General features: G+C 43.2%; 1 protein-coding gene across 1 annotated transcript in view; it reads left to right on the top strand.

Moving 5' to 3' along the window:
* MEN1 (menin 1) overlaps positions 1 to 25,642 on the top strand; it is a 415,915-nt gene that overhangs the window by 166,782 nt on the left and 223,491 nt on the right. The window lies entirely within an intron of this gene.

The raw sequence follows: 25,642 nt of genomic DNA, 5'->3' as shown, positions 1-25,642 counted from the left end.
TATTAAGGAAAATGGAGGAAAAGGCTAAATCAATGCAAACTGTGAAAGAATTTCTACAGGTTCAACCCCCACGTTTTAGTAGAAATCGGCCTTCCAAAAACTGGTATTTTCCTGCCACAGACAGACTCCAAAGAGGCAGATGCAGGCGTCCGAGAGGCAGAGGACAATCCCAAGGATCGTATAGAGGCAGACAATGGCAAGCTCCTACACAAAGAGGTGGTGAGGACAACTCGCAATCTTTCAGAAAGCAAACCCAATGACTTTCCCCTTTGCATGCCAACCAGGTCTCAAATGACAGCCCCCTTAGGAGGAAAGCTGGCATTATTTTCAAAAAACTGGCATGTTGTCACAAAGGACAAATGGATCCTGGACATTATAAACAGAGGCTACAAATTCCATTTTCACACCCTTCCAAAAATGAGAGGCATGCCAAACCTGCCACACAATCAAAGGGCAGAGGCACAAAGGCAAATTACAGATCTCATAAACATGAAAGCTATTCAAGAGGTACCTATGCACGAACAAGGTCAAGGTTTTTATTCCAGGCTATTTCTGGTGCCAAGGAAGGGAAAAGATTGGAGACCTATTTTGGATCTATCCATCATAAACACATTTCTACTTGTACCAAAATTCAAGATGCTCACTCTACAGCAACTTCTTCCCATGCTGGGCAAGGAGTCTTGGCTGGTAACATTGGACCTCAAGGAGGCATACCTGCATGTCCCAATCAGACAAAATTGCAGAAGGTACCTCAGATTTCTTGCAGGTTCAACCCATTATCAATTCCCTGCATTGCCCTTTGGCTTATCTACTGCGCCCAGAGTATTCACGAAATGCCTGGCATCAGTAATTGCCTACTGCAGACTTCAAGGGATACAAATATACCCCTATTTGGACGACTGCCTGATCCAAGCGGACAGCAAGCACATTCTTCTAAAACATCTGGCTTATGTAATAATGTTGTTGAACTCTCTGGGATACACAGTCAACAAAAAGAAATCAAGGCTAATACCCTCTCGGCAGATAATTTTCCTGGGTGCCAATTTGGACACAAACACCCAGATGGCCTACCTCACGCCAGAGAAGCAGGGGCAACTAATTCAATACTTCAGAACACTAGCAAATTGCACCAGGCTGACTGCAAGGAAAATCCTGCAGGGGCTGGGATTCATGGCATCTTGCATCTTACTAATCCCATGTGCAAAGCTGCATATGAGGAAACTACAATGGTACCTGAAAAACATATGGTCTCAACACAGCCACAGTTTGGAAACAATAATACCACTAATTCCATGTCTGCAAAAGGAATTTCTGTGGTGGGCTCAAGCATGTCAAACACAGGTCTTTCATTCAGCAAGCCTCAAGCAAATCAAGACATCACAACAGACGCCTCGGACTACGCCTGGGCGACATGACAGATCGGTGCATTCAGGGCAAATGGTCCCAAAAAGAAAAGCACCTTCACATCAATCAAAAAGAAATGCTAGCAGTAATAAATGCTATTATAGCTTTCAAGGACCTTCTACAACCAGGTCAACTATTGATAAGAACGGACAACACCACAGTTATGTGGTACATAAACAAACAGGTAGGAACACATTCTTACCCCCTATGCAGACTGGCCATGTCACTTTGGAACATGGCCATGGACTTACAAATGGAACTACAAGCACAGTACTTGCCAGGCAAGGAAAACACGCTTGCAGACAACCTAAGCAGGAATATGACAGATCCACACGAATGGAAATTGCATCCAAAAGTTTTTACAGAAATAATCCAAGAATGGGGAAGGCCAGACATAGATCTCTTTGCCTCCCACAAGAATCATCAGTTGACAAAATTCTGCTCAAGGATCTTCCATCCAAAGGCCTGGAGAGTGGACGCTCTTTCTTTCAGCTGGACATCAATGACGGTTTATGCCTTCCCTCCTCTTCCTCTGCTGCCCAAAGTTCTATTAAAGACCAAAGCAGACAGACCAAAGATGATTCTCATTGCTCCGGACTGGCCAAGGCAAAACTGGTACCCACTCCTGAGGAGCCTGACGCATTCCCCACCATGGACCCTGCCTGTTCTGACTCGGCACAGTTTCAAAACTCTTCACGGCCAGCTAAAAACACTCAATCTAGCCGCATGGAAGATTCCTTAGCATCACAACAGGCCCTACGCTCCAAGGGGGTGCAGGATGTCATTTTGGAAGCCAGAAGGCCATCAACTAGAAAAGCTTACTCCGCAAAATGGAAACGTTTTTGTGTCTGGAATGAGAAAAAGGGCCAGGATCCTGGAAAACTGAATTTACCTCAAATACTACAATATTTGGCTGAACTGCTAAGCAGTGGACTTTCTTTCTCCTCCATCAAAATCCATGCCTCAGCCATTTCTGCAGAATACAACACTGATCCACCTTTATTCTCTCACCCTCTCTTAAGACAGTTCCTCAGAGGGGCTAAGAATTTAAGGCCTCCAAGGAAACAACCAATACCTATTTGGGATCTTAATTTCATTCTGGAAAAACTGACCTTGCCTCCCTTTGAGCCAACTGCCTCATCAGATTTGCAATATTTGTCCTGGAAAAGAGCTTTCCTTCTGGCTATCACCTCAGCTCGTAGAGTTTCAGAACTACAGGCTCTCATGGCTGTCCAGCCTTTTATCATCTTCCATCAGGACAGAGTTTCCTTATGAACCAACCCGTCCTTTATGCCTAAAGTGGTATCCACGGTAGCTTTAAATCAGGCCATACATTTACCTACTTTTTATCCTAATCCTCAAAACAAAGGGGAGAGATTACTACATTCCTTGGACATCCACAGACAACTGCTTTATTATTTGGACAGAACAAAGCCTTTCAGAAAATCAGAACAGCTCTTTGTGGCCTATGCGGTAGGAGCTCAAGGGAAGCCAATTTCCAAACAAACAATCTCAAAATGGATAGCCCACTGCATACGCTTTTGCTATTCCTTTCATGGCAAAACTGTTCCTACAGGCATTAGAACTCATTCCACCAGGGCCACAGCCACCTCTGCAGCCTTCCTCAGAGGAGTTCCTACCAAGGATATTTTGGAAGCAGCCACTTGGAGTTCTGTGCATACCTTCTCCAAGCACTACAACCTACCATTATACTCCAAATCTAGAGCAGGCTTTGCCACTGCAGTCTTGCAGGGCATTTTGGCTCCTAGTTCCACCTAGTGCCTACCACCCCTTTCTTAGCTTTGGGATTCTACCCATCTGTTATGACTGCAGCTGTATGCACGATGAACATAGTACAGTTTTGTACCTACCATAAATGTAGATGTTCGAGTGCTAATACAGCTGCAGCCCAGGTTTCCCTCCCTCCTTCCCCTCTTGGGACAGGCCTACAGGCTAACACATCCTCATACAACTCGATTGGGGTTTTCATTTATGATGTATTTGCTTGCAACTACTGTATTTTGATTATATTGCACTGCATTATCACACAAATTTATGTATTGCCTTCCTTCTGGGGGCACCTGACATCTGGGGCAAGAAAAACTGAAGAAAATGGCGTTGGCTGGTTCCTTTATACCCCTGTCGCACTGACGTCAGGGAAGAAGCGACGACAACCGACGCCGGACCTAGACTTTGGAATTCGGCCGACCGAGGACCCACCTGACGGCAGGAGAACCCATCTGTTATGACTGCAGCTGTATTAGCACTCGAACATCTACATTTATGGTAGGTACAAAACTGTACTTTTTAATGTGCTGCTTGCTGTGTTTGTCTGTGAAAAAAATGAATTTTACAGACTTTGTTGTTACTGGCATTTGCTGCTTATTTTCTCTGGGAAAGAGGCACCATTTGTGGATTAATCTGTTGGTCTCACGGTCAGTCTTCGAGCCACAAAAAGGAAATTAAGCAAATAGCCTGTGCCATCACAGTAGGCTAGCAGTTTGCCTCCGCTGCAGGTGGGTGACTCTGCTGTGGCCACTAGTACCTCAGACCATTCATGTTATATCTCTGATCCCTCAGGTGTAGCACCTAAAGCCGCTGTAGACCAGGATTCGGTCCTGGGAGAACCTGTTTTGTCAGAATGTTGTGCCCATCCCTGGGGGAGGTGCTTCTAAGGCCAGTAATATATAATCTACTCCTTAAATTTACTGGGTCTGGGTTTAATTTAGGCTATTGATCCTTCTTATAAAGTAGTTTCTGATAAAATAGAGGGACACTTCATTTCCTAGAGAGGTTCAAAATTCTGAATCTGGACAGGAAGATGAAGGGACAGGTTTATGACTCAGACTTGAGGAGAGTGCTCAGTTTCTGAATGTCCCTGTGGGAGCTCTGTTTCTCTGAGAATATTTCTAGAATGTGCCAGTGTTTTCAGTGGGAGAACACTGATGTTTCTTAGTCACCCAAAAAATACTATGTGCTTTTACAGAAGGAATTTTCAGAACCTGCACCTATTCCTCAGATGTTTCGACTTTTTAGGATCTGTGGTACTGTGTGCAGTTTTCGTGACAGTCTATCATATGCCCCTAAAAAGGCAGGTAGTATGTATGAAGTTCCTCAGTCTTAAGTTTTTATACACTTCTTCCCAAACCTGATCTAGCAGCTATAGATTTAGTTAATCCATCTGTTGCTGAATACTTAATTCCAGTCCTATTTTCTGATAAGGAAGGGAAGATTATTAGTAAGTATGGGGAAAAAAGTTTATGCTTCTGCAACTCTGATTTTCAGAATTTTGAATTGTCAGGCTTGTGTTAAGGTTTGTTCTAATTGTGAAATTGTGAGGAATGTTTTCTGCAGTCTCTTCTTGTAAGGAAAAAGCTGCTTTAAATTTAATTTATTCTGTTGCTCAAGTCATTACTCGTTGAATTCAGTGTGTTTGACCATACTTCCTCGAGGGCTATGGCCACTGGTACTGTTTTGAGGAGGTTTTGCATGGCTGCATTCTCAGTACTTGCAAATGATAAAGATGAGATTTTAAATTCTCCTTTGGCTAGAGACTGCGTTTTGGCCCCTCTGCTGCAGAGGTGATCAAAAAGTGTGCTGAAAAGAGTAGATACAGGGAATCTCTCAGACTTTTCATCTATCCTTTTCCAAATTTTCCAAGGGGTTCTCTAACTCCTTATCCAATTTTGGTAAGAAGCAAAATAAGCCATCTCAACAAAAATGTAGGTAGGCTTTTAAGAATAAATGGCAATGGAGTTTCAAGAAGAGTTATAGCAGCTACCAAAACCAAAGACATTCCGCTAAGTCAAAATGATTAGACTTTGACCCCCCCCCCCTCCCGGCAGCCCCTTTTTTCTTCCAGAAAGTCTTAATCTCCATTTTTCTATTTGGCGGCAGATCATTTCATGCAAATAGATTACAGATGGCAATGGGAGGAAATTCCTCCTTTCCAAGGGTGTATGTCCCTTATCCTCTGGACCAGACCAGACACTTGTTTCCAACTGTCCATCTCATGCTGTCCCAGGGAGTGATAGAACCACTTTATTTACTATTTATTTGACATTTGTTGACCAGGATGGTCTGACTGATCTTGAGCCCTTTTTCAGCAGAGGCCCGGGGATAAAAACTCCAAACTAGAAAGTATACAATTGGCCATTTAACAGTACAGATTAAATAAAATTTCACAATAAGTAACACTAGTATTACTATTACATTAATTTACAAGAGATGCAAGCAACAAGAAAATAGCCACCAGGTAATTCATCCTCAGAATGGTTTGAAAGTAGAATTAATGTATATAAAAAAGGATGAATGGAAAAGAAGAAAAAGGTGAGCAGAGCTGTACAAAATAAGAGGTAATCTAGCAGAAGTGGTAATTTAAGTAGGAGATGATTAGTAGTAAGGCAGGAGGAAGTAAAATGAGATGAGATGAAGAGTGGGTAAACAGGATTAGAGAGGTAGTGGATAGTTTGATGGAATTAAAGTAAGGGGGGAAAGAGAGAGAGAGAGGGGTAGAGCAGGGGAGGAGATGGTCTATAAAATGTTCCCTTTCTAGGTAGGAAAGGGTTTTCATTCTTTGATGTTTTTAGTGCCAAAGAAAGAAAATGTCTTAAGACCTGTTCTGGATCTTTCTTTCTTTCCTAAACCTGTTTGTGATAGTGGCCAAATTCAGAATGATCTCACTTCATACCATGTTACCTGTTCTTCCTTAATCCTGTCTCCTGGTAACAGTAGATTTAAAATATACTTATTAGATTTCTATTCATCCAGACTTCAGGTGTTTCTTAAAGATGTTTGTGTTTCACTGTTGCAGTCATTACACTTGGGTTATCCTGCTGGTAGGCTACCCGTAGTCGGCCTGAATTCCAAAGTCCTGGTCCGGTGTTGGTTGCTGTCGCCTCTTCCCTGACGTCAGTGCGCCAGGGGTATAAAAGATGCAGCTGATGCCATTTTCTTCAGTCTTTCTTGCCGCGCGGTGCCCGAAGCAAAAGCAGTTCAAGTGCCAGTCGGCCGACTCCTGAGATTTTCGAAATCGAATTTCAGATCCGAAGTCTTCAATAAAGCTAAGTACCCCATTGGGGAAACTTTTTTTCTTGCTCCAGACCGATGTCAGAAAAAGTTGACAATTGTATTTCTTGTGGGAAGCAAATACCTCATAAGGATTTTCATTCTTACTGTATTCCTTGCCTAATCCCTGACCATGACGTTGCTAGCTGTCTGTTTTGTGCTAGATTTAACCAACGCACTATTAAGCGTCGGTACGATTTTGCTTTTCATTACTTTGGCCGAAGGTTTAATTATATAATGCCGTCGAAACAGCCGACAGAGTTTATAAAAAGCGCAAGGAAAAGGACAGGTATCAGAGATCCAAAACAGACTAGGCCTCCGCTAGGCCAGTCACCGGTTCTCAGTGAGGCGCTTTTGCAGCCCCTAATGCCCGCTACCTCAGAGCCACAGGCCGCTTCAGACTCCCACGTGGAGATAGCCAGGCTTCTGGATACTCAAGGTATTGGACACTCGGAAATTATTCCCTCAGATGGGTCCGGAGCTGCTGAGCAGGCATCGGTTTTTGAGGGTGTTTTCAGACCTACACAGTTATATATCAAGCCAACCTCAGCTTCCAAGGCAAAGACTAAAACAGCTTTAAAGACAAAGAAACAAGTACAGCATTCTCCTGGACAGACTTCCATGCCTAAGAAACAGATGCTTAAAATGGCCGAAGACCTAATTACTTTGATCAGGGGTTCCCATCCCCCTCCTGATAAGAGGCCTAGGCAAGACACAATATGATTCTTCTGATCAGGTTTCCCTTTCCACTGACTCCTCTTCAGAACAGGGATACTCTCTCCCTCTCTATGAGGATTCTGATGCTGAAGAATCTATTCTTCAGCTTCTCCTCCTGAGGATTAATCATTTGGGGAAACCCTGCATACCATGAGGGAGCATTTCCACTGGGAGAGCCAAGATTACTCAGAAACTAAGAGAAGGCTCAGAGACTTTCTTCTACTACCTCAGCACAGACATCTTGCTATTCCACCTGTTCTAGACATTGTAGATGTATTTTCAGAGTCCGGCTTGTCTCCCGACTCTACCTCCTGCACCTGTTAAGCCAGACAGATACTACAGGGTTCCAGACTCTCATACATTTCTATATAAAAACCCTGCTGCTGACCCAGAAACTATATCTCAGGGTCCCAAAGGGGTCAAGGCCTCTACTGCAAAAAACCCTGTCCCCTCAGATAGGGATTCTAGGGCACTGGACAGATGGGGCAAAAAAGTTTACACTTCTGCTACCTTGGCTGTAAGAGCTTTAAATTGTCAGTTCCATATGCTTAAATATCAGCAGTACTTAATGTCACTGCTAAAACAGAAAATGTTGACAAATTCTGAATGTTCTGAAAACAAGGAAATGCAGGATTTATTGCATGCAGCTGAACAAGTGGGAAAGCATACTTTACAATGTGGTTTTGATTCACTGGAGGCCTCTTGCAAGGGCTGCTGTTACAGGTTCTGTCATTAGAAGGCATGCTTGGTTAAAGTAACAGAATCTGCCTGATCATGTTAAAGCAAAATTATTGGATGCTCCATTACAGCATGATACTTTGTTTGGTGTTAAGGCAAAAGAGGTGTTGAAGAAAATGGAGGATAAAGCGAAATCTTTGCAGGCAGTGAAGGATTTCTTACAAGTACAACCACCCAGATTTAGTAGGAACTGGCCTTCTAAGAATTGGTCCTTTCCAGTGTCATACAAGCCACAAAGAGGCAGATACAGACGCCCTAGAGGCAGACAACAGCCCCAGGGCTCATACAGGCCCAAACAATGGGGTGCTTCTGCCTCCAAAAGCAGAGGAGACAAATCACAGCCATATAGGAAACGGTCCCAATGACTTTCCTCTGCCAATGCCAAGCACTTATCTTTTGGCAGCACCCTTAGGTGGAAAGCTAGCACTTTTTTCACAAAATTGTCACATGATCGCCCAGGACAAATGGGTCTTAAATATAGACTCTCAGGGCTACAGGTTCCACTTTCACACCCCTCCAAAGGCAAAAGGTATGCCAGACCTGCCACACAATCTATGGGCAGAAGCGCAAAAACAAGTTTAATCTCTCATGGGCATGAGGGCTATTCAGCCCGTACCACAACAAGAGCAGGGACAAGGATTTTACTCACGACTTTTCTTAGTACTGAGAAAGGAGAAAGCCTGGAGACCAGTTCTGGACCCGTCTATTCTAAACACTTTTTTTCTGGACATTCCAAAATTCAAAATGTTAACTGTGCAGCAGCTTCTGCCCATGCTGGGCAAGAAGGCTTGGCTTGTAACTTTGGACCTCAAAGAGGCATACTTGCATGTCCCAATCAGACAATCTTGCAGAAGATACCTCAGATTCATAGCTGGCTCAATGCACTACCAATTCTCTGCACTGCCCTTTGGCTTATCTACTGCGCCCAGGGTCTTCACAAAATGCCTGGCATCAGTAATTGCATTTTGCAGACAAAGAGGAATTCAAATATATCTCTACTTGGGCGACTGCCTTATTTAAGCAGAGAACAAAGACTACTAAAGCATCTGGCATTTGTAAAAAGATTACTAATTTGCCTAGGGTACACAGTAAACGAACAGAAATCAAAACTAGTACCTTCTCAAGAGATAATATTCCGGGTGCAAGCTTAAATACAACTGCCCAGATGGCTTATCTCACGCCAGACGAACAAAGGCAACTGACTTCTTACTTCAAAAGCATGGCAACAAAAGACCCAGTTATCTGCAAGAAAAATTCTGCAGGCTTTGGGCTTCATGGCATCCTGCATTCTGCTAATTCCATATGCAAGACTGCATATGAGGAAGCTACAATGGTATCTAAAAAGTGTTTGGACTCAACATTGCCACAGCCTGGAAACATTAATTGCCCTCATTCCCTGCCTGCAACAGGAGTTTCGATGGTGGGCACAGGCCTGTCACCACAACAAGGGACAGCCATTCACTTTACCCACAGCCAGGCAAACACTAACAACAAATGCATCAGATTATGCCTGGGGGGCCCACATGGCAGGAAAATGTATTCAGTGCACATGGCCCGCAAACCAAAGGCATCTTCACATCAATCAAAAAGAGATGCTAGCTGTACAAAATGCACTGACAGCCTTCAAGGATCTACTTCATCCAGGACAACTGCGGATAAAGACAGACAATACTACAGTCATGTGGTACATAAACAAGCAGGGAGGCACACATTCTTACCCCCTCTGCAGACGAGCCATGATTTTGTGGAACACAGCATTGACTTATCAAGTACACCTGCAAGCACAATTCCTGCCAGGAAAGACAAATGCTCTGGCAGACTAACTAAGCAGAAACCTCATCTATCCTCACGAGTGGAAACTAGATCCACAAATCTTCAGCATGATAACAATGAAATGGGGATGTCCAGACATAGATCTATTTTCCACCCTCACAACTGCCAACTACAGGGATTCTGCACAAGGACTTATCACAAACAAGCATGGAGAGTGGATGCTGTGCCATTCAGCTGGAAAAACCTTACAGTATATGCCTTTCCTCCACTGCCTCTCCTCCCCAAGGTACTCCTAAAGGTCAGACAAGAGAAGCCGAAAATGATACTGATTGCCCCGGATTGGCCACGCCAGTACTGGTACCCAATCCTAAAGAGCTTGTCTCAAGGCCCAGCCTGGACATTGCTCCAAATTCCTCATTTACTGACCCAACAAAACAATCAGATCCTGCACAGCCATCTCAGAACCCTAAATCTGGCTGCATGGCGGATAATGTAACCATTCAGAACACACCTCTCTCTAAAGCGGTTATGGGTGTTATTTTGGAGGTCAGGAGGCCCAGCACCAGAAAATCTTATGCAGAAAAATGGAAGAGACTCTGTGCTTGGAACCAGGTACAAGGAATTGACACGCTTGTGCCAAATATTCCTCAGATTTTACAATACCTAACTGAGTTGCTGGGCAAAGGCTTATCCTCATCAATTAAGATCCATGCCTCTGCCATTTCACCTCATTACAATATGGACCCACCTATTTTTTCACATCCACTGCTAAGGCAGTACCTCAGAGGGGCCAAAAACATAAGACCTCCAAGGAGAGCACCAATACCTGCATGGGTCCTCAATTTTGTCTTGGAAAAACTCACACTGCCTCCTTTTGAGCCAGCCAATACAGCTGAGATAAAATTCTTATGGAAAACAGCTCTGCTCCTAGCAATAACTTCAGCAAGAAGAGACTCAGAGTTACAGGCATTAATGGCTGTGGAACCTTATATCATTTTCCATCCGGACAGGGTTTCTCTAAGGACAAACCCAACATTTATGCCTAAGGTAGTGTCCAGTGTGGCTCTTAACCAAACCATTAATTTCCCTACCTTTTATCCAAACCCACAGAATAAAGGGGAGAGACTTCTGTATTCTTTGGACATACACAGGCAGTTACGCTTCTACTTGGACAAAACAAAAGCTTTCAGAAAGACTGAGCAACTTTTAGTGGCATATGCTGCAGGATCACAAGGAAATGCTATTTCAAAGCAGACTATTTCAAAATGGATAGGCCACTGCATTCGTTTCTGCTATTCACAACATGGCAAATCAGTGCCTAAGGGCATTAGGCCACATTCAACCAGAGCAGCAGCCACTTCTGCAGCCTTCCTCAGAGGAGTACCAACCAAGGATATTTTGGAGGCTGCAACTTGGACTTCAGTGCACACTTTTAAAAGCACTACCACTTACCTCTTTACTCTAAATCCAGAGCAGGCTTTGCCACTGCAGTTCTGCAGGGCCTCATAGCCACTCCTAATACTATTTAGGCCCAGCCTCCCAACCTCAGCTTTGGGATTCAACCCAAGTGTAATGACTGCAACAGTGAAACACGATGAACATAGTACAGTTGTGTACCTAACATAAATGTAGGTGTTCGAGTTGTTGCAGTCCAGGTTACCCTCCCTCCATCCCACTTTTCTTTGCTAGGACTTATCTATACTTCTCTATCCTATACAACCTATGTGGTGTATTTGCTTGTAGATGAAGGTAATGATTATGTTGCTGCATGCTTTTTTATAAGCAGGATTTTTAGCCTACCTTTTTGGGGGCACCTGACATCTGGGGCATGAAAAACTGAAGAAAATGGCGTCTGCTGCATCTTTTATACCCCTGGCGCACTGACGTCAGGGAAGAGGTGACAGCAACCGATGCCGGACCAGGACTTTGGAATTCAGGCCGACTGCGGGTAGCCTGCCAGCAGGATAACCCAAGTGTAATGACTACATCAGTGAATACACTCTAACATCTACATTTATGGTAGGTACACAACTGTACTTTTCGTCTATCTAGATGACATTATCAGTTCTCTATTTTACCCTTTGGACTATTCACCACACCGAGTGTTCACAAAAGTGTCCAGCTCAAGTTATAGCTCATTGGAGGCTACAGGATATTAACATTCTTCCATATTTGTGCAACGTGCTTTTTTTGCAAAGAATTTTTCAAAGTGTCAGGAATCTCAATCTCTGTCTCTCTGGCTCATTTTGCCTCTCAGTTGAGATATCTCTTACATAAGCTGGGATTCCAAGAGAACATTCAGAAGTCTTCCTTTACTCCTTCTCACAAGATTATATTTCTAGAGTGGCAGGCAGGCACCACACGTGACCTTTTCTTCCTCAGGTAAAAATAGATCTATATCTAGATCTATTTCTAGGATTTTCCACTCTGACTTCTTTCAGTGTGAGGGAATAGATCAGGATTTTGGGTCTCATGACTTCTATGATTCTTGGAATGCCCCTGGCAAGACTCCATGAGAGAGAGATTCAGTGATATCTGAAGTCTCTCTGTTACCAGTACCAGCACAACTTATCTTTTCAGATCCCAGTGCTGGGGTTTGTCAGAAGAGAAATCACTTGGTTTAGACAACATATATCCATAAGTCCAGGTCTCCCTTTCTCTCTCTTTGTTGCAAAGCAGTCCGTCACTGTATATGCTGCTGACTTTGCTTGGGGGCAGTTTCTGGAGGGGTAAATATGTAAGGTGTGTGGGACACCAAGGACAGACGCCAGCACTTAAATACAAGAGATACTGGCCCTGATCAAGGTACTCGACTCTGAATCACCTTTGCTCCTCAGGACCTCTTCAGGTTGTTACAGATGATACCACAGTCATATGGTACATCAACAAGCAAGGGGGGACCAGAATGTACCCCCTCTGCAGACTAGCCATGTTAGCTTTTAAGATTTAGGTTCCCAGCACAGTCTCACTCTGCAGGTATCTTACATTCTGTCCGAGCAAAACTCTGTGGCAGACGAAGGCAGACTCTCATGATTGGAAATTAGGTCAAGGGGTATTCCAAGATTTGATCCAACTGTGGGGAGATATCCTTCCTTATCACCTTTGCAGTATTTTTATACCTGGGATATCCTGCCAGCACACTAAAGCCTTCACGCCTTCCTGATATCTGGTATCAAATGTATGTCCTAAGTATAAGGCGTAAGGTATATATGTGAAGTATGGATGCCTAGTCCTCAGAACTACTTTGCTACAATTCCTAGTGCATCTTCTGAATTAGGTTTGTACACCATTCACTGAGCTGGATGTCCTTCAAGGATGCATCTGCAGTCCTTACAAATGGGTTGTCCTGTCGTCAGGCAGCCCTTCGGTCGGCCAGATTCCAAAGTCTGGGTCTGGCCTCGGCTGGTGTCGCACTTCACCCGACGTCATAGCTGCAGTTCTTCGGGTATAAAGGCATCAGCCGACGCCATTTTCCTAAGTCTTTCTTGCCGCGTGGCGCCCGAAGCAGAAGCTGTTCGCAAGTGCCGGTCTGTCAGATCCAGAGATTACTACTACCGAATACTACTTCCTAGACTTCTAAAAAGCTAAGTACCCCGTTGGGGACTCTTTCTTGCCTCAGCTGATGTCAGAAAAAGTGAATAACTGTAACTTGTGGGAAACAAATACCTCATAAAGATTTCCACTCTTACTGCTTACCTTGTTTAGGCCCAGACCACGACGTAGCAGCTTGTTTAGCCTGTGCTTCTTTCAACCGACGAACGCTTAGGCGTCGGTCGGAGTTTGCTGAACAGTTTTTCGGCTCAGATTTTGCGTACATAATGCCGTCTGATCCTCCGACTACTCAAATTGTTAAGAAACGCAAAGAAAAGGACTGACACTCGCGGTCCGCGGTTTCGGCCGAAACCACTGTTAAGCAAACCGCGAGTGTCTCGGTTTCGGCCGAAACCGAGCAAACGGTTCAATCTTCATCTGAATCCATGACTACTACCGAGGCCCCCTCTACCCTACTTGAATCGGCCTCTGAAGTTTTACCTACTACTGTGGTTTCACAAGATTTATCGGACACCATCCCTTTGGATGTTTCTACCGCAGCACGTGGTGCTGCTAGGCCTCCTGCAGCCATGTCTATAAAGGCCTTTGCCAGGGCTAAAGCAGCCAAAACTTCTAAGTCTGTGCCTGTTAAGCCCCCCTCTCACAGGCCCAGCTCCAGTTCTCAAATGCTTACTCTGGCAGAGGATCTCATCTCTTTAATAAGGGGATCCCAATCTCACCCAGACAGGGCCTCTCAACCTCCAGAAAAGAGACCTAGAGTAGAGCCCCCTGAGCCAGTGTCCTCAGATGATTCTTCTGATGATACAGACAATACAGACCATCCAGAGGCTCCCTTTTCTACTTATGAAGATTCCGATGCTGAAGAATCGATTCCTTCAGCTTCTCCACCAGAGGAGTTTTCTTTTGGGGAAACTTTACATGCCATGAGAGCGCAATTCCAATGGCAGGGGCAAGATTTCTCAGATTCAAGGAAAAGGCTTCGGACCTTTTTACACTTACCGCAACATAGGCCTTTAGCTATACCTCCAGTTCTTCCTGTTGTGGATGATGCATTTAATGATGCTTGCACTGCTCCTGATACTTTACCTCCAGCCCCTGCTAAGCCAGATAGGTTCTGCAGGGTTCCAGACACTCATCACCATTTATACAAGGCTCCTTTCGCAGATCCTGAGACTATCTCCCAGGGGCCTAAGGCAGTAGCTTCAACCTCAGCTAAAAACCCTCTTCCTTCTGAAAGGGAATCCAGGTCCTTAGAGAGATGGGGTAAAAAAGTATACACCTCTGCTACTCTCTCAGCTAGAGCATTGAACTGTCAGTTCCATATGATCCAATACCAAGAGTTTATGCTTGATCAGTTAACTAAGAAACTGTCCTCGGATGATTCTTTAGATAAGAAATATGTTCTAGAAATGGTGAATAACATTCAGCAGGTTAGTAACCATTCCTTAAAATGTGGCTATGATGCACTGGAGGCTTCATTTAGATCAGCCATGACCGGCACAGTTATAAGAAGACATGCATGGTTGAAAGAACAAGTCCTGCCGGATCATGTTAAAGCAAAGCTATTAGATGCTCCTATGGATAAGGTCAGTTTATTTGGTTCTCCTGCCCAACAGGTACTGAAGAAAATGGAAGAGAAGGCAAAATCTGTACAAACAGTAAAAGATTTCTTACAGGTTCAGCCCCAAGGTTTAGCAGGAACTGGCCTTCCAAAATTGGTCCTTTCCAGACTCCTCTAAAACTCAGAGAGGGAGGAATAGGCGTACAAGAGGCAGAAATCAATCCAGAGGAGGTGCCTACAGGGGACGCCAGTGGCAAGGTAACAACCAACGAGGCACAGACACAACCACTGCCACTACAACAGGACAATCACAGTGACTTGGCTTTGACACCGCCTACCAGGGAACAAATAGCAGCACCCTTAGGCGGAAAGTTAGCATTATTTTCAAAAAACTGGCACTGTATCACAAGAGACAAGTGGATTTTACAAACTATAGACCAAGGCTACAGGTTTCATTTCCACACTTTACCCGGAAAAAGAGGAATGCCAAACCTACCACCACCAAATCAAAAGACAGAAGCTCTAAAACAAATAGCTCAATTAGCAAGGATGAGAGCTGTGGAAAGGGTACCATCTATGGAACAAGGCAAGGGATTTTACTCCAGACTCTTCCTGGTACCAAGAAAAGAGAAAAATTGGAGGCCTATTCTCGACCTGTCCGCTTTAAACACATACATCATTGTTCCAAAATTCAAAATGCTGACCCTACAGCAACTTCTTCCCATGCTGGGCAAGGAGTTTTGGCTGGTAACTCTAGATCTCAAGGAGGCATACCTGCACGTCCCCATACGACCACATTGCAGAAGATACCTCAGATTTCTTGCAGGATCAGAGCATTATCAATTCTCAACGTTGCCCTTTGGCTTATCTACTGCGCCCAGAGTGTTCACGAAATGCCTGGCATCAGTAATCGCTCACTGCAGGCTTCAGGGAATCCAAATTTATCCATACGTGGACGACTGCCTAATACAAGCGGACAACAAAAACAAGCTAACAGAAGACTTGCAAAGAGTCATTTGCTTACTACAGGCCCTGGGATACACAGTCAATATAAAAAAGTCAAGACTGATACCATCCCAAACAATAACCTTCTTAGGTGCAGAATTGGACACAGTAAAACAGATGGCATTCCTAATTGCAGAAAAACAAAAACAACTTCCTGTCTATTTTTTGGCATTAACAAAGCAGAACAAACTAACAGCAAGGAAAGTACTGCAGGCCTTGGGTTTCATGGCATCCTGCATAATCCTGGTCCCCCATGCCAGACTACATATGAGAAAACTACAGTGGTACCTAAAGAATTTATGGTCTCAACACAAGCACAGCTTAGAAACCGAAATACCACTAATTCCATGCCTGAAACGAGAGTTCCTGTGGTGGGCTCGGGCATGCCAGTCAAACCCAGGTTTGCCCTTCCACAGCATTCAACCAAGCCAAACCATCACAACGGACGCCTCAGACCTCGGTTGGGGGGCCCACATGCTGGACAAGTGCATACAAGGTTTATGGACTCTAGAACAGCTGCATCTGCACATAAATCAAAAAGAAATGCTGGCAGTACAACTAGCAATCCAGAATTTCAGACCATTCCTCCAAAAAGGCCAGTTGATGATAAGGACAGACAACACCACAGTCATGTGGTACATCAACAAACAGGGAGGCACTCATTCATACCCTCTATGCCGAATGGCCCTAAACCTATGGAATATGGCTCTGAGTTACAACATTCAGTTACAAGCAATTTTTGTACCGGGAAAAGAAAACATCCTAGCAGACATTTTAAGCAGAACTACCTCGGATGCTCACGAATGGATGCTACACCTGGACATTTTCAAGGCCATCACAAAGAAATGGGGACTGCCACAAATAGACCTATTCGCATCCCCACTCAATCACCAGCTCAAGAAATTCTGCACAAGGACATACCACCCACTTGCTTGGAAGGTGGACTCTCTATCCTTCAGTTGGAAAGGCCTGACAGCATATGCATTCCCACCTCTCCCTTTGATGCACAAGGTGCTATTGAAAATCAAAGAGGGAACGTCCAAGGATAATTCTGATAGCTCCAGACTGGCCAAGACAACATTGGTATCCATTACTGTGGAGCATGTCTCTGGGGAGAATGTGGACACTACCCCTGATTCCCTTGATGTTAACCCAGAACAACTACAACATCCTGCATCCAAACCTGAAAACTCTGCAACTGACTGCCTGGAACATTACATAAGAGCAACTAACCCAGATTTATCCCAAAGGGTTAAAGACATTATACTTGAGGCCCGCAGACCTTCAACAAGAAGGAACTATGCAGGAAAATGGAAGAGGTTTCTCATTTGGAGTGCCGACAGGGGCAAAGATGTGTCAAAGGTAGACATTGCCAACATCCTGGAGTATTTGGCAGAGCTTTTCCATACTGGCCTGTCCTATTCCTCCATCAAAATACATGCATCAGCTATTTCTGCAGAGTACAGCTTCGATCCACCTGTTTTTTCGCATCCTCTACTCAGGCAGTTTCTGAGAGGAATTAAGAATGTAAAACCTCCTAGGAAACCACCATTACCAGCATGGGACTTGAACTTTGTACTAGAAAAATTGACACTTCCCCCTTTCGAACCAGCAGCAACAGCAGATCTTCAACACCTATCCTGGAAAACTGCTTTCCTGCAGGCAATTACCTCAGCAAGAAGGGTTTCAGAACTACAGGCTTTAATGGCAGTACAACCCTTCCTAATCTTCCATCAAGATAGTGTCCATGAGAACTAATCCTACATTTATGCCTAAGGTGGTATCCAGAGTGTCTTTAAACCAGGCAATCCACCTACCTACCTTCTTTCCCAATCCACAGAACAGGGGGGAAAGACTGCTGCATACATTGGATGTACATAGACAGTTACGCTACTACCTGGACAGAACCAAGGGTAATAGAAAATCTGACCAGCTTCTGGTAGCATATGCAACAGGAAGGGAAGGAAAAGCAATTTCCAAACAGACAATCTCCAAGTGGATAGGAAATTGCATTAGATTCTGTTACTCCTACCATGGAAAGGAAATTCCACAGAACATAAGACCTCACTCTACAAGGGCTACAGCCACTACCACAGCTTTCTTGGCTACCAAGGACATTATAGAGGCTGCTACTTGGACCTCCATGCATACATTTGCCAAGCATTATAACTTACCCTTATACTCTAGATCCCGAGCAGGGTTTGCCACTGCTGTTTTGCAAGGGATCCTAACTACACCATAATTTCTTCTTCCTCCTCCCCTAGTTTAGCTATGGTATTCTACCCATTTGTAAGGACTGCAGATGCATCCTTGAAGGACATAGTACAGTTTTGTACCTACCATAAATGTAGATGTCCGAACAGGATAGCATCTGCAGTCAGGATTACCCACCCTCCTTCCCCTCTGTGGTACTCCTAGGGTATTTGCCCACCTAATAGCTAGCTGGGGGGGGATCTCTTATGGTGTATTTGTTTGTATATATGTACATACATGATTATTTTGTGTGTTTGCCTTCTACTATTTGGAAACATTGGCATTTATCCAAAAATTTAGCTTTCCAAGAGGGCAACTGGCATCTGGGGCAAGAAACACTGAGGAAAATGGCGTCGGCTGATGCCTTTATACCCGAAGAACTGCAGCTATGACGTCGGGTGAAGTGCGACACCAGCCGAGGCCAGACCCAGACTTTGGAATCCGGCCGACCGAAGGGCTGCCTGACGACAGGACAACCCATTTGTAAGGACTGCAGATGCTATCCTGTTCGGACATCTACATTTATGGTAGGTACAAAACTGTACTTTCTTCTCCCTCGACTGTTACAGATAAGTATCCCATTGGGCTTCCTTCATTCCTTTTTTCCTCCTTGAAGGGGAAATGTGAGAGAGGCAGATTCCCCATAAAGGCAGACATAAGAAGTGCCTTTTTTGTGTAGGTGCTACACATGACTCTACTCTGTGTGATGTCCGTCAAGCATTTGTCCGCAAGACACTCCACAGCCATTTTTCTTCCCTCTCTATTTATCTGGAAAAACAGTGTCTGAAGTTATTGTCCCAGGGTTCCATGGCAAAATCTGCCTGTTCTGAAGTTCAAATCTTAACACTGACACTTGTATTGAAAAAAAGCTGAGCTCATACTGAATCATCCTCCTCCAGCCGTCTCCCTCGGGCTGGGTGAAGAACCCTTGAGGACCAGCCAGTGCTGATGCCAGTTCTCTGTTGTGACCCAATTAGAAGACTACTGCTCACACATCCACTGAGCTGTGCATTCATCTGGTACAAATGTAGAGGGGAACTATGGCTGATTATATCTGAGGGGCCAAGGGAAATCCCCAAATTTTAGTTGGGAAGAGGTGCCTGGTACCCTCATTGAATTAAGGTAGGGCTCTGAGCTTCCTGCATTTGTCAAGTCAGATATTCCTTTGAAAAAGAAACCAAAAACCAAAGCTAAGTGCAGGACTTTACTCAAGGACTGTTTAATGCCCTCATGGCTCTGAGACCCCACAGGGATCATCAGTCCTTGTTGCTGTTGCTCCCCGATTATCTACCCCCGTCTAAGAGGTGTAGGATTCTGATTGTTCTAATGAGGAGTTGGACTCTGTGAAGAATCCTTAATGTATTCCTCACAAATGCATTCACCTTTGGCTTGGGAGTTTGATGAAGAGGATTCTTTGTCCCAGATTTTCCTTTTGAGAAAATGTTCTTTGGAGATATAGTGGTCTGTATGATGGGACACTTTTAAATGGGATTGTTCCAAAGTATCAGAGGTTCAAAAGGGGTATTATGATATCTTGCAAATGGACTCACCCAGACCTTTTCTGGTCCTCCAGACCAGCCTTAACTGCCCTGGTAGACTGCTTACAGCAGCTTTTCAGCTCCTAACTCTCCACCTCTCTCTGTCCCCTAAGAAGCCAGGCTGATTTTGTAAGGTGCCTGAGGATCATCTGATCCTGCTGTTGTTTCCATGCCCACAGGTAAACCATCCAACCTGCTTTCCTGTTCCAAGCTTCTGCCTTCTGACAAGAGCAGCAAGGCTACGGAGTGGTATGGGGAAAAGTGTATACTTCTGCTACTTTGACTTTGAGATTATCAGACACACATGACTAGATATGTCCTGGATCTTCTGTTCCATGGAGAGGGGGGTTGTTGAATGACATGCCTGATTCAGAAAGAAAGACTTCTGCTCTGTCTCTTCTGATTTCTGCCTCTCAGGTAGCTCACCATTCCATTAAATGCAACTATGATTCACCTTATGCTTCCTGTAGGCCAGCTGCAGGCTTTGCCTGAGGATATTAAAGCCAAACTTTTAAATTCTTCCTTCGATAACCAGAATCTTTGCCACTGCTGCTGCAGAATTGTTTAAAATCCTGTAGGATAAGGGCAAGGTTATGTGAGACCTCAAACAAATTTTTGTTTCTCTCGTACCTAAATTTCAGAAAAATTATCCTTCACAATATTCCTTTGTTTGTAGGCAGCTGAGACGACCTGCTAGAGTTGAGGGTTTCTAAACAGATTTTCCCAGATAAATCCTCTGACTTTCAGCCTCTCCGCCCGTCAGCCAGATTCCTCTGTCCCTCAGGCTAACCCTTTCCTTCCCCGTTTAGCAACAGGTAACTGCAGACACCTGGGTTCTCTCCATCACCCAATACTGTTTTTTATGGCTTGGTCAATCTAGTGCTTTTTCCCTGATTTTGAGATCAGGGAAGACCTTGTGTCTAACCACTTACCAAAAAAAAAAAAAAATAATAATAATAAAATAAAAAAAACATAAAGCATCCATTTTGATTTTAGGTAGATCCTGGGGGGGGGGGGTCATTAATAAATATTGCAAATAGCATGGGTATAAGAACCCAGGGGGGCTCCTGTGATAAATATGTGAGTATGTGGTGTTGCTGCACTGTGAAAGCTCTTTCTGAGAGAGGATTTGCAAATTGTTGAATCTTAATAGAAAACACACTGTCTTTTTATTATTAGTAGCAAACGACTGTATCAAAATTGGAAGGCCCTTTATAAGTCTAGCAGTAAAGTTCCAGTGAACAAATTACTTTCCATATTAGTATGGTTTGTTTAAGGTGTAAATGGTGGTTGTTCAAATATATCTAGAGCAGAAACTGTTATCCAAAGTTTTAGAATTTGCCTGTAGGTGATTTTTTTTCTTTCAATAATTTTGGCTAGAGGACAGATATTTGCAGTAGGTATAGTTGTTGGCACTGGATAGGGATGTGTTTTACCCAGTGGTACAATTAGTGCATTTTTGAAACTTTATGGAATAGCCTAGGTTGTCGGGGTTGAATTATAAGCTGTTAGATTGTTTTGGACAGAATTTCACCACCATGTTTTAGACCATTTGGATATATAGTATTTCATTTGAGGTTGCACTTGGTATCTAATTTTTCAAGTAAATATTTTACAGATTTGGTTGGTCTGAAAAGGGGGAGGGTTAAAATACTATTTTATGAAAAGAGGTCTTGGAAGTAATATGCATTTGAGGGGCCATATGGAGAATGTGATGTCTTTTATGGCATTCATTTTTTGATATTGTTTATTGGTTGTAAACATTTTTTGAAATGTATTCACATTACTGGTGTTGAGGAATGAAGTCCCAGCTACAGCTAAGGCAATGCAAGCTTCATTAGCTGCTTGGGTATCTGCTGCAGCTAGTGTGGTCAAAGAGAGGAATGAGAGAGCTATGCTGGCTTGCTGGTCTTCGCTGGCGTGTGGGAGGCCATACCTGGATTTGAATCCCAAGTAGAGAAATGAGACTCTATGGGATTGCTGGCTTTAAGGTGGGCATGACTGTCCTGGGGGTTATGTCATTCATAGAAGTGAGTTAGATGCTATTGTAGGTGTTCTGTTGCATTTTATACCCTGGACAAGTTACTGGAGAATGTGCTGTGAGGTTAAGGCTGTGTAAAGTAGAAAAAAAAACACTATTGATTGGCTAAATGACAGCCCCTTTCTGGCAATCACCTCATTGCATTAAGAACCAGTGGGACAGTTGATGGAGAGAGATCGTCTGATTGGCAGGCAGCGAAGGCAAACTTTTGATTTGTTTTATAGATATTTTGTACTCACCAAAATGTGTACATATATATGTATATTGTTATGTAAATATGTTTATCTCTGTGTCAAGTAACTGGGGAAAAATGGGCTTGCACACAAGATGTCAAAGCACACTTGATAGCAGTCCTTGGCTTAAATAATCCGTTTGTAGGTCTCTGAAGTATTCAGTCTTTGTTGTGCTTATGATAATTCTTGTATTACGTTTTTACTGTTGGTAATTGGCATAGAGTCCTTTTTCCAGTATAAAAGTTTTGTCTGTATTTGTATGTCTTGTTTAAGCTGAGGTGAAAGCCATGACCTTTCACTTTTTGTAATGTCCTTTTTCTGAGGTGGTATAGCTATTCTTGTATAGGAGCATCAACTTATAAACGTTTGGTTAGGTGGTGTTTTATTCCATGCATTTGTAGAGTTGGGTCCAATTTCTAAGTTCCATTTGAGATAAGAGGAGGCTGTCTCTAGGAGTCTCTGTCATATCTGCTGAGAATAGCCTTGGAGCGGGGTTGGGCTTTTCTTTAGTTTTTAATGACCGGTATTAAAGAATGGAAGCAACAGGGATCACATCATGATTTCGGTAGAACTTGTATTTTTTTTGGGGGGGGAGGGGGGGGCATTGATTGTTAGATTTCTAGGGTTGTGCTGTTCCCTGCTGCCTAGTTTGGCCTGGCGTTATCTTTCATTAAGATTGTTAAAGGCAAGTATTCTGTTTAATTGAGCTCCACGGTCCTGTCCAGTACATATTTAAGATAGTGTGAATGAGTAACATACTTTTTTTTTGTTTTGTTTTCCAAATACACTACATAAAATACTTGAATTTTGAATCCCCTTAGTTGGTGGTGGGATGCATACATTTACTATGAGAATTTTAACATGCCTTCATACCTTAATTTGAGTAACCAGTTTGAGTTTTTGTCCGGGGTGGTATTGCTGTCAGCTGTGAGTCTGTTAATGGCTGTGCGTCTTCTGTATGAAAATAGTGCCATCTTCCCCGATTTAGTTCCAGGCTTATCTGTGAACTATGTGTATTTTCTGCCACAAATGAAGAGATCCAAGAGGCATCTTTCATGCATGATTTACTAATTCTTATTATTTTGGGTTTGAGTAGTTCTTTCTGTGCTTCATGTTTTAATTTATTGTTGAAGCTATCAAAATGTAAGTGTACTATGGAAACAGTTTTATTTTTTTTCCATACTCCTTTATTGAATTATCACTTGTGATATAGGCACATTTCCATTCACGTACAGAAAAAGTAACCACACTGTAATAAACATTCTAGTTCACATATATTGCTATATATCTTATAACCTAAGCAATGTTACATAAATTATTAAATTCCTGCCTTTTTTCCCCAATAAACATCTTTCTGAAAATGTCACTTACTACATAGGCAATCATACATTTATACAAATGAAAACAGACCACACGGACACAATCCTATTTGCAAGCATTTTACATCACAAACCATACTGACACATTCCCAATTGCAAACATTGTGCATCGCTTATAATCTACCCAGTCTTTTTTCAGTCAAACATTACATAGCTCAAGTCCTGCTGCCTTTAAACCTCATTCCTTCCTTGTATGTATTGTTTCCACAATTCCCATTTTTTTTCCTGTGTAGTTTGCGCCTACCCTTTCCTAAAGATCTTAATTCTAGTTGTTTTATCTCTGTTACTATATTCACTACTTCTGGTATAGTTGGCTTAGATTTTGATTTCCATTTTCTAGTAATTGCTTTTTTTTGGTAGCCGCCATTATTAGATACAGCAAGGCCTTACCAAGCCTAAGCAATTATCAGTAATGTTGTAAAGTAGACATGCCTGGACCATGGTTTTTAATATTAATAGATCAGTAACAACTTTGAGTCTTTAACCAGGTATTGACAGTGGTTGCAAGAGAAGGATCACCATGTACTTCTTACCTGGAGGGTTGGCTTCATCATCTTTACTTGAGACTCTCTTCCATCTGCATGGCCTTAGGATGGCCAGAACCAAGTCCTTTAATCCTTGGTGAATTGCCTTCATAACCACAAAGCAGGTTCACGGCTGGAGCAGTTTGGCTGAGAATACTATTCAAGCTCCAGGCTGACTTCTATGTTATTGGCCTAATGGTGACTTCTGTGTTATTGGCCTAATGGTGATCACGGTATTCGTGGTACCATTTTCTTGTCTGAGACTGCAAGTTTTTCATTGGATGGTGAGTTGTCAGTGGCTGTGGAGACACCACTCATAGAGCTTCTCTTTGTGTTCTACCTTTATTCCTAGACCTTGGAATGGTGTTCCTAAATTCCTAAAGCTTAACCTGCCACACTGAAGATGCTTTGCTTACAGGTTTGGAAGCTCATTTTGTTGGGAGAAACGGACAAATACAGGTTCTGGAAAATGGAACTGGAAATAGTTGCACATCTTGTTGCTGGGTGTGGTATACTCATGGCAGAAGGAGTGTATACTGAAAGGCACATTAATGTAGCAAGGATATTGCATTGATATTGCATTTAGGATTGTGATAACACTGCTGTGAACCATAAAACATGAGGAATGATAGTTGTATTACATGAGATCATCCATTACCAACAGTTCAAAACATAGATGAGAGAAAACGAGATGTAGTTGGCCATCAAAAGAAGACAAAAGTAGCATTGATCATTGAAATTGATACACCCAGTGATTTACATCTACAGAGAAAGAGAAGGCGAGAGAAATTTTTATAAAGTACCAGAATTAGCAAGCTGAAACAAGAGCAGTGTGGAAGACAGATACCCAGACAGTTCCAGTAGTAGGAACAATGGGTTTAACAAAAAAAAAATTATAATCCTACTTAAATATTCTACCAAAGCATGTAACCTTTTATGAATTACAGAAGGAGGTAATTTTTGGGCATGTTGCAGGTGCACAGAACAGTACTCTTGGCAAATATCACAGACTGAAACACTAGTTTAATGATCACTAATCATACCCTGATGTGGGAATGGGATCTATTCCCATAAATGTATTAGAAACCCAAAACACTTGGAGAAATTAAACCTGCCGGAGGTCCAGAGTCTCCCCAGAGAGTGGCTCTATCATGCATTTGGAGCATCAAACTGTCGTCTTGTTCCTCTAGGCTTTGACGGTATACTTTCTTTAAAGGGCTTCAAGCATTGTGGCATGTGGTTGCATCCCCTTTGCAGGAAGATGATGCTTTTCTGGCAGTATGCCATAGGCAGGGCACATCATACTTTCAACAGCTTGCATTCCTTGGCATATGAAGGAGCTGACATAATTTTCAGTTTCTCACATACATTTCTGGACTCGGAAGGCATGAGTGATCTTGGCCTTCTGGAAGTGGAGCAGCCCATACTGCTGTCTGTTCACCACTCTGGTGAAAGTAATCCTCCCCTTATTCTGGAGAACACCGTGGTCCGTACTTCACTACAGCAGAAAAGAGTAGATATTTGTGAACACGTGCTCTTGTCATTCGGTGTGAGAAATTACTTTATACCTCCCCTTTGTTGCAGTTTGTCAGCTTCATGGAAGAAGGATCAAAAGTCATTTTTATTGCACTATGTTGAAAACCGTATCCTTTATGGTACTCCTGTTTATTGGATTACAGTAAACTTCGGGTCCTAACCAGGACTGACCCAAACTGATGAGATGGAGTTAACGGTCATAAATACCTGGTTTCTGGTGTAGACCCCCTCAATAATCACCAGATGTTCTGGCTGCCATCTCCAAGGTTATTGAGGCTGTAGCACCATTGTATCCAAATTCTCATATGGGCAGAGCAATAA

This window comes from Protopterus annectens, chromosome 2.part0 (assembly GCF_019279795.1).
Source record: "Protopterus annectens isolate FY-2018-M chromosome 2.part0, PAN1.0, whole genome shotgun sequence".
Lineage (NCBI taxonomy): Eukaryota > Metazoa > Chordata > Ceratodontiformes > Protopteridae > Protopterus > Protopterus annectens.
The sequence above is the reverse complement of the archived record's forward strand: the minus strand, read 5'-3'. Positions and strand labels throughout refer to the sequence as shown.